An 8689-nucleotide genomic window follows, 5' to 3' on the forward strand; every position below is an offset into this window, starting at 1 on the left:
GTCCAAAGGTTACTGGTGTGAACTGACCAACAATTAGTGTGTTTAGTTAGACTTCTACATCACTGTAATATTTTTGTTCTGCATGTTGCTGGAAGTGTGAGTTGGCAATGATGCTGCATTGTCTACCTGATATGTGGGGAAGTGGGCAACAGTTTAAATTTAATACTTATTTAATCAGGTACAGTATTGTGAAATTAATAGCACAAGGTTTGATCAAAGAAGAATAAGTGAGAATGTTGAATACAATATCAAATCAGGTACAGAAACTGAAACAAAGGTAGAACAAGAAATTGAACAAAGAATGAGAGATTAAGAAAAGAAATTTGAGACAAAAATGGTAATAATTAAAACCTAAGTAAAATTCAACATTTTAAATTGTGAATTTTCAAAGCCAGAGGGGTTGACTTCCATTAATTAACATTTACACATTGTTTAAAAAAAATTAGTTTTGGAATTGTTTGATGCTATGCAATAAGATGATTTTATATCTATCTCATAAGTGCTGAAACTCCACAGTATTCAATATATTTGAATAGGAAGGCAGATAGCAAAATTATGTTTTCACAAATCAAAAGGTCACAAGGTGCTGTTCTCAAAGAAATTTACTGATTTGCACATTTAATTGTGCATCTGTCCTCCTCCTGAGGTTCCCGAAACATTTACACAAAAATAATAGTCAGGACAATCAGCTTCTCTGTTATTTTGGCTGCAATTTTGAACCAGTATGTCCCATAGAAATTGGCAAGGTTTTATTATGTCCCCAATATTCTATCTGGTGTAAAATTCTGAAATGAATTTGGAAAGTGACAGCTTATGCAATGGTTTTGCACTTAGGATTATTTCCTACCTATTCAACTTATCCTGGTTTCTTGGGGTAATCTAACAGGAAATTCCATATCCTTGTACTCCCCAGTCTCACAATTCTCGTAAATAATGTTTTTATTTTGGTTTGGTTGGCCTGGGGCCTCCTGCTGATATCCTCCTGTGGAGGGGCTGGGGTCCTGTGTATCTCCAGCTCTGCTCCATCTTGGATGGCAGCACTGGGAGACGAGCCAGGACTCCATCGATCGACTCAGAGCCAGGACCATCAGTCGATGTCCTGGGTCAGAGAAGGTGCAGGACTCGGACAGCTTGGCCATCTCCAACAGACGTGATGGTGCCAGTGGTAGCGATAAAGGAGTGTGTTGCCAGGATCCAGGGATGATATCAGACAGTGGCAAGTGGAGGAGTAGGTGAAGTCCATGGAGAGGGAAAGATGAACTTTTGAAGCAGTCTGAGTTTTAGTAATATCAATTTAATACTAACTTATTCTGTATTTTACCCTTTATACAATTTATTCAGTAATTTATTCTGCAATCCAAGAAGGCGCTGGAACGTGATGACCCTGACACAACATTCCCTAGACATGACTTTCTTTTGCCCCTGTTGGAACCAACCCCAGTTCTACCCGCCACTACCAAGCAGACAGCCTCCCTACCCTAACCCATTTAACCTGTGTCCCTCCCACATTGGGCCTGACCCTAGCTTCCTCATTTCCCCTTCCCCCACCTTATCTCAGTCCCAACCCTCAGACTCAGCACCGCCTTCTTGACCTGCAATCTTCTTCCCAACCTCTCTGCCCCCACCCCTCTCTGGGCTATCACCCTCACCTTAACCTCCTTCCATCTATCGCATTCCCAATGCCCCTCCCCCAAGTCCCTCCTCCCTACCTTTTATCTTAGCCTGCTTGGCACACCTTCCTCATTCCTGAAGAAGGGCTTATGCCCGAAACGTCGATTCTCCTCCTCCTTGCATGCTGCCTGACCTGCTGCGCTTTTCCAGCAACACATTTTTCAGCTCTGATCTCCAGCATCCGCAGTCCTCACTTTCTCCCAACTCTGAGACCCTACTCTGCTTTATCCCAACTGGGATTAACCCAAAAACTCACCTACAGCCAGATCCTGACTCTTCACACCCTTCCATGCTGGATCTGACCCAACACTGACCCCCCCACCCCCCACAGCCAGATGGAGTGACATGCCCCCCAATTCCCACAGACCTGACCCAATCTGATTCTGCCCCCATCTGACCTATTTTCTCCCACTCACCATAGCTAACTTTGAACACTGCATCACTTACTTTCACTTTGCAGCCTGGCTCCCTTCCCACTTGGCATCTTATCCACCTGGCACACTAAGCCATACTCAGCATGGACCCTAATTAACTGGTACCTGGAACTCTAGCAATCTGTTGGCCAACTTGCTTGGTACCCTTCCCCTACCCATCTATTATGTTACCATTGGCATCCTACCCATTCCTAACTGATGTACCTTCACTGAGGGTGCACTACTAAACTGGCATCCAACACCCTATTGAACTGGTTTTCTACCCCTGCCAGCCTAGCCCCTGGACAGCTGACTTCTGTGAAAGGGGCACATGGTTTGTCTTCCTGTAAAAGAGCTGTCAGATTGGAAGTACCACTCCACATTTTTGAGGGAGTTCTCAATCAAATCTTCCCTCAGAAATGCAGAGCTTCCTTTTTATTCCCAAAAGAGAAGGGCCAGTGTGGCAGTTTGAGTGAGACTGCCACTCCCTGGGAAATCTGGCCTAAAGTTTTGTCTTTAATCTGTTCTCAGAATTCTGCTTCGTATCCTTCTCCAATGCTCCAGTTCAGCGTACAACCCCTGCCCTTCTAATTATGTTCTTTTGCATAGTCCTTGGTATATTTGCCCTAAGAAAGCTGGATTGAATAATATGTTATTACAAATCTTCAATCCAGACATCACCATGTCCTGCAGGATATCTTGACCATTATGAGGACTGAATCTCCTGTCAGCGTTAATGGTCTTTGCATATGATGGTAGAATTCAATGAGAAATCCCACTCTGATTATTACCCAGTGATTCCAATTGGGAAGTACAATTCAATGTGTTAGGTGAGGACCAAATCAAGTGCAGTCTGGAGTTGCATGCTCTTTATAAAGCTCAGGATGTTGGTGGTAAGCCTGGTATTTGTTCTCCTTTCTTAGTTATGCTGAGAAGGTAATGGCAGATCCTTTGCCAATGGCTTGATACAGCTCAGTGGCTTGGTCATGGGCAGTTCATGTTCAGGTTCCTGAAGAAGGGCTCATGCCCGAAACACCGATTCTCCTGCTCCTTGGATGCTGCCTGACCTGCTGCGCTTTTCTAGCAACACATTTTCAGCAGTTAATGTTCAGGCATGTTGAAATGAGAAGGGAGTCCCATTTAAGAAAGCCCTGGTCAAAATGGTAGATTTCTTTCCCTAAAGGGTATTGAAATGTAAAAATGTGTTTTTAAGAAAGTCTGACAAATGCATGATCACTTTACAAATACCAGTTATTTTTTTAGTTTCAAACATAGGTACCATATCTCAAAGCCAGCAGCCTTAGAAATAAGACTGTGCTGAATTTGCAAGTTGCCTGATTTCTGATTTGCCATAGCAGATGAGGATAGGCAGATGATAACGACAAACATTTAGTTTCAATATAAGCTGGTTTGAGAATGATCCAACTGCAGCTTCCAAGGCTATCAATCCCTCACTCTTGGACATCTATATGAACCCATGTGATATCCTCGGTGAAGTGAATCTATTGCGTTTCATTCTCAGCTTTAACACCCAAGCTCCAGAGTAAAGGATACCAAATGTATTGTGTAATGAGTTATGTTTATGTAAGCCTTCATATAACCGCATATTGTCTTGAGAAAAGCTTTGCAATTACTCATTTTTCCCCCCTGTTTACAGATTTTCATGGTTTGTGCGAGAAAAAAAGATTAGTATTTTTAGATACCTGAAGATTTTAGATACCTGGGTTTAGTATACCATAGCTGCATTAAACAAAAAACAAATTCAAACTCTCAAACTGCTACTGTGAGATTTGAACTCATGTTCCCTGAATTTTAAGTCTAAGAGGGTAGATTTTTATAGATTTCCTCTGAATCCCTAGGCATTGACAATACTCTAGATACTACTTGCATGACCTGTACAACTTTCCTTATTGATATTATTGAAAAGCACTGACCAAGATGTACAGGCAGTGGCCACTTGGGAAATTGAAAAAAAAACAGAGCTACGCAACTGAATTTTCCTCCAGATCTCTGGATTATTATTTTGGATTACAATTGTTGCACGGCTTTATCACGGTATCACCCACATTATCTGTTGACTTTATATTATACAATGTGACAAAGGGATCTTCAAAACTTGAATTGAAAATTTTAATTCAGTTTTAAAATATCTGAAAAGAAAAGCCATGTTTGATAGGGAATGAAACAGTTCATTTAAGTCACTCCTAGATCAGCAATGCCAGTTAGATTGTAGAACAAAACACTATTGCATTGCATGGTCATTGATTTCCAAGTGCAGTCATTTTGTCAAATTGCAAATTTGGTGCAATTTAAGTGGCAGGTTGTCCTGTGGACCCATGCCCACTTAGCATTGGGATGACACTTCTCCATTGTCTTCATAAATAACCCTCGAAAGCCAGCAAACTGAGAAGAATTTAAGCTGAATTGAGGTGCTTGATCTGAAAGCTAAGTGTATACAGCAGAACCTCGATTATTCAGCATTCGATTACCTGAATATTGGATTATCCGGCAAGATCGCAAGGTTTTGATGTTTGGCTAAACTATGTTATCCAGCATTCAACCGGAATTCGATTAACCGAACAAAATACTGCCTGCCCGTGTCCTTTGTTTAATCAAGATTCCTCTGTATATTCACCATACCCTTCCAACCTATCTAGGGTTAGAATAAAGAATAGCCAGTTATGTTTGGATGATGGGAACAACGCTTTCTGAGATGAACAAAATTTGGATTGATGTTTGGAATGACAATTCCCCTGTCAATATACTCATTACATTAGTGGTGTGGACTTCAAATCTCCTTGTCTACCAGCCTTTCCCTTCCACTAGGCTCCGGTGTCATTGTAATCTTACCTAGTTCATTAGATTTCCAGGCTTCCTTCCCTTTCTGGATTCTTCTGCATCCTTGGATCTTAAGCAAATCTTTTACTTTTCAAACTGTCTCATGATCACCTTCACTTGCTTTACACTATTTTCATATTATGTCATGCGAGCTCTGCTTAATCATAGATTTCATTTTCGTTTTCATCCTGGCTCATTTTCCTCTGGTTGTTTTGCTTTTTAATACCTACCATTATTAACACTTGCCCATTCTAACTAAAGTGACAAATTCGAAACATTAACCCAACTTTTTTTTTCCTCCTCAAGGAGAAATGTCTGCCTGATCTGCTAAGTGGTTCCAGAATTTGCAGCTGTTAATTCGATCTAACGTGCAAAATTTTGCTTTTTCTGAAGAATGACATTTGCGCTAAAGAGCAGCCACCACCTGTGGTCTTATACTTCTAGCACAGTTCGGTGCCTTCAGGCTCAAAGTGGAGTGAATTAGACAGGAAGAGGTACATAAATAATATTCCAGGTCAGGTCACACCTTACTCTTGCTTCCAAACCAAAACATACTGTGAGTTTTCCCTTGACAGGAAGCAAGTTAACACTCTTTGATGACTCACACTGTGTAGTAAAGGTAAAAACAAACAGAGGTTCAGCAGTCGATAATTGAATAACAATCTTAGTAAATGACAATCACTCTGTACTTCATTGAGAATAAAATGTACTTGGTTCGGATGAATTTCTAAAGGTATGTTGCCACAGGAAGCCCTGCCTGCTTGGAGTGCATATTGGAAAATAGCAGGTGGGAACCCCATGATTTTCCATGTGTAAAACAATGTTTAATACTGCAATATTGAATAATGCAAGTACATTCCAACATTGTGTGGCAACCCGTTCCTCTATGTTTAGACTAACATTTATATGCAGAGCTCTGCAAGTTAAAGGATCAGCTGTAATTGTCAGCTTTCTTGTCAGAGAATAAAGAGGACAGAATTCATAACTTGTGAGATGAGACCTAAATTGTGTCTGGATGTCCAGTTCCAATTCTTCTCTGCTCTGGCATTTTACTGACGATGACAGTTTGCCTTGACTCGCCATGCAAAATTATTCAGCATATGTATATATCTATACATTGTATAAATGGCATAAAGCATTTATCATCATCATAAATGTCAGTTCAAAAAAATAAAGTGCGCTGACTATTTTGAGCAGTTTGAACAGCTTCAATCTACAGTTCTCACCTTGTTAAAGGCTATTACCACAATGATATGCCTGTCATTCTCAGATGGCTGCCACTTGGATCAGGAGTATCACCGCCTCCACCCTGTCCATTTCGCCCACTCCCTATGGCCTCTAGAACTTGTATGACTGCTGCGAGCTTTGGTTGTCAGCACATTGATCTACTCGTCACTGAGACCCACCTCTGCTGTCTCAAAACTATTCTTATTAAACTGCCAAACATCCAACTTCTGTTCTGGTCTCCGTATCAGCTGTTGCTGTGAGTAATTGTTTCTCCTCAGGTACTGTCCCTCTCTCATTTAAATCAGCTGTTAGCAAGTCCCTGCTCAAAAAAATAACCCTATGACTCCATGCTCCTTGGAAACTGACACCCCATCTTTAACTTACTTTTCATTTCTGAAGACTTTGAATTTGTTATACATTAAAATAAAACACAGAACTGTGGATGCTGAAAATCTGAAACAAAAATAGATATTGCTGGAGAAACTCAGCAGGTCTGCCAGCATCTTTGCAGCCAAAGCTGAATTAATGCTTCGATCCAGTGACATTTCTTTGAAAATTCCTTGCATGTGTAATTGCTTTTTAAATCTATCCCCATCAAGAAAGGCTTAACACTTAACTAACGAAACAGAAAGTAAGTCACTGATGATGTAACAGATCATATGATGATGGCAAGACTGAAGAGTTTGGATTCAGTGCTAAGTCTGAAGTGTCCATGGTAAGTATAAAGTGAATAAACAATTACATTGTAAAGAATTTAGACTCCAGCAATCTCTGTATTGTAATGTAATGCAAAACTTCCTAGACGATCACAAAACTAACAGGTCATTTTTACTGGATTTTTATGATTGTTTTCTGTTCCTGTCATCACTTATATGAATGCTATTAAAATCAGCAAGGACAACTTATGTGACTTTGATGAAGTCAAATTTTTCCCTCCTTGTTCTTCTTGTTCTGTCTGTAGCCTTTGATGTACTTCACCACAGAATTGTCCTCCAATATCTCTCCATTCTAGTCTGACTGAGCAGAAACACTCATCTAGTTCCATTCCTATCTATCTAATCATAGCCAGAAAATTATTTGCAATAGCTTCTCTTCCCAATCCTATGCTACTTCTTGGGAGCCCATCAAGGATTTATTCCAGACTCCCTTCAAATCCCATCTCCATGTTATCACTTTGCAGCATCACCTGAGTACAGTGTCACATAGACACTTACGACACTCAACTCCACCTCACCAGCATTTTTCCAATGTTTCCATTGTCTTTGAATTGTCGGATTACTTGTCTGATATCTAGCACTGAACATGCATGCATTCATCCAATTAACTTGCATCTTCACTATATCTGCCCAAACCCTTTATTCAAAATTTTAGTCCTCTTCCTTAATATTTCCTTTCGTGTTTCACTGCAAAATCTTGCATTATTGCACTGCTATAAAGAAATTATAAAGTTTTTACATCTTTGGAGGCCATGCTTATACACACAGTAATAACTTGGCAGTGCGGAACTTGAAAATTGCGGTAAAAAGATACATTTTGTCACAGCTTTTCATCATGCACCCATTAAGACAATTCACAAAAATACTAATTTAGGGGAAAAATCAATGAGAAAATCATGTATTTCTAATGTATGAGAAGAGGGTACTGACTAGGTGGCAAAGTAAACTTCAAACAATAGAAGTGTTACTTTGAAGATGCACCAGTTAATGATGATTTACCATTGAATGCTAGGCAATGTTTGAATTTTAAACCAGTCAGGTTGACTCTGATTTGTTAAGTGTGTGGTTAACGCCGATTTTGCTGAGCTTAATTGAAACAAGTGCAGTGTGTGAGCCCATGTTTTTTATATTTGCAAAGAATGTGGCCCTAGCTTTCACTACATACACATGTGCAATGCTGCTAACCCGACTGCCAATTCTAAATTGGTTCTCAGTGTAATTCTTGATGTTCTTAGCATTAGGCAGCAAATTGAGAGTGATTGTCATATCATATCTGAAGTGGTACATTATGCTGAGATGTTTGCAAGCATGGGTTGGTTGGGAACAGTCAGTATCTTGCTTGCTGTGAACAACTGAATGAATATGGTGTTTTATATAGTCTTCTCATCTTTAGGATGTATAGCATATATACTTGACACTACTCGAGCACTGAAATTCATATACCACATTACTCATTTGTGTAATAGGAAGATGATAAGTTTGATGGCAGTATCCTGTTCATGGTGAACACCACTCATGTTGCTACTGCACAATAACAGTGTGAAACAGGTAGCTTCACCTGAAATAAAAATGGGATGTGTTGTGGAAACTCAGCCAGCCTGGCAGCATCTGTGGAGAGAGTCAATGTTTTGAGTCCAGTGTATCTCTTCATCATCTATTAAATTTAAGATTACCCTTTCATGATAATCTGAAGTTGATTATCTCTTTGACTGTTCGCAACAAGCAGGGCATTGACTGTACCCAACTAGTCTACACTTGCAAAATTTGCAGTGTCCATCAATTAGCCAACATTTTGTGCATAATGCTGAGCATGTGAAGAGTTAT

The 8689-nt window shown here is 40.0% G+C and overlaps 1 long non-coding RNA gene across 1 annotated transcript in view; it reads right to left on the reverse strand.

Annotated features, from left to right (window-relative positions):
- LOC140480454 (uncharacterized) overlaps positions 1-6255 on the reverse strand; it is a 51685-nt gene extending 45430 nt beyond the window's left edge. Inside the window, exon 1 of the long non-coding RNA XR_011961298.1 lies at positions 6149-6255. This is a non-coding gene — a long non-coding RNA (uncharacterized lncRNA). The remainder of the gene's footprint in view (positions 1-6148) is intronic.
- Between the last annotated feature and the right edge of the window lie 2434 nt (positions 6256-8689).

This window comes from Chiloscyllium punctatum, chromosome 8, assembly GCF_047496795.1.
Source record: "Chiloscyllium punctatum isolate Juve2018m chromosome 8, sChiPun1.3, whole genome shotgun sequence".
NCBI classification, from domain to species: Eukaryota; Metazoa; Chordata; class Chondrichthyes; order Orectolobiformes; family Hemiscylliidae; genus Chiloscyllium; species Chiloscyllium punctatum.